General features: G+C 56.9%; 1 non-coding gene across 1 annotated transcript in view; it reads right to left on the bottom strand.

Moving 5' to 3' along the window:
* LOC143749384 (18S ribosomal RNA) overlaps positions 1-1,599 on the bottom strand; it is a 1,863-nt gene extending 264 nt beyond the window's left edge. The window contains exon 1 of the ribosomal RNA XR_013206952.1: positions 1-1,599. This exon is cut by the window's left edge and continues 264 nt beyond it. This is a non-coding gene — a ribosomal RNA (18S ribosomal RNA).

Raw genomic sequence — 1,599 nt, 5'->3', positions numbered from 1 at the left:
CCCGATCACGAGCGGGGTTCAGCGGGTTACCCGCGCCTCTCGGCGCAGGGTAGGCACACGCTGATCCGCCCATTGTGGCGCGCGTGCAGCCCCGGACATCTAAGGGCATCACAGACCTGTTATTGCTCCATCTCGCGTGGCTGAACGCCACTTGTCCCTCTAAGAAGTTGGACGCCGACCGCTCGGGGCCGCGTAACTAGTTAGCATGCCGGAGTCTCGTTCGTTATCGGAATGAACCAGACAAATCGCTCCACCAACTAAGAACGGCCATGCACCACCACCCACAGAATCGAGAAAGAGCTATCAATCTGTCAATCCTTTCCGTGTCCGGGCCGGGTGAGCTTTCCCGTGTTGAGTCAAATTAAGCCGCAGGCTCCACTCCTGGTGGTGCCCTTCCGTCAATTCCTTTAAGTTTCAGCTTTGCAACCATACTCCCCCCGGAACCCAAAGACTCGTGGTTTCCCGCACGCTGCCCGGCGGGTCATGGGAATAACGCCGCCGGATCGCGGGTCGGCATCGTTTACGGTCGGAACTACGACGGTATCTGATCGTCTTCGAACCTCCGACTTTCGTTCTTGATTAATGAAAACATTCTTGGCAAATGCTTTCGCTCTCGTCCGTCTTGCGCCGGTCCAAGAATTTCACCTCTAGCGGCGCAATACGAATGCCCCCGGCCGTCCCTCTCAATCATGGCCCCGGGTTCCAGAAACCCACAAAATAGAACCGGAGTCCTATTCCATTATTCCTAGCTGCGGTATTCAGCGGCGACGGGCGGCCTGCTTTGAACACTCTAATTTTTTCAAAGTAAACGCTTCGGGCCCCGAGGACCGGACACCCAGTTAAGGGCATCCGGGGGGCGCCGTGAGGCAGGGGTCCGGGACAGGCGGTGGCTCGCCTTGCGGCGGACCGCCGGCCCGCTCCCGAGATCCAACTACGAGCTTTTTAACTGCAGCAACTTTAGTATACGCTATTGGAGCTGGAATTACCGCGGCTGCTGGCACCAGACTTGCCCTCCAATGGGTCCTCGCCCATGGGTTTAGGATACGCTCATTCCAATTACAGGGCCTCGAAAGAGACCTGTATTGTTATTTTTCGTCACTACCTCTCCGTGTCGGAAATGGGTAATTTGCGCGCCTGCTGCCTTCCTTGGATGTGGTAGCCGTTTCTCAGGCTCCCTCTCCGGAATCGAACCCTGATTCCCCGTTACCCGTGGTCACCATGGTAGGCGCCGAATGTACCATCGAAAGTTGATAGGGCAGACATTCGAATGAGTCGTCGCCGCCGCGGAGGGCGCGCGATCGGCCCGAGGTTATCTAGAGTCACCAAAGCGGCCGGGGCGGCCGGAGCCGCACCCGGATGGGTTTTGGATCTGATAAATGCACGCGTCCCCGACCCCCCGAGGGGAGCCGGGTCGGCGCTCGTTTGCATGTATTAGCTCTGGAATTGCCACAGTTATCCAAGTAGCGGGTGGAGCGATCAAAGGAACCATAACTGATTTAATGAGCCATTCGCAGTTTCACTGTACCGACCGTGTGCACTTAGACCTGCATGGCTTAATCTTTGAGACAAGCATATGCTACTGGCAGGATCAACCAGGTA

This window comes from Siphateles boraxobius, unplaced genomic scaffold (assembly GCF_051911475.1).
Source record: "Siphateles boraxobius isolate OS27281-9 unplaced genomic scaffold, OSU_SipBor_1 245, whole genome shotgun sequence".
Taxonomy (NCBI): Eukaryota; Metazoa; Chordata; class Actinopteri; order Cypriniformes; family Leuciscidae; genus Siphateles; species Siphateles boraxobius.
The sequence above is the reverse complement of the archived record's forward strand: the minus strand, read 5'-3'. Positions and strand labels throughout refer to the sequence as shown.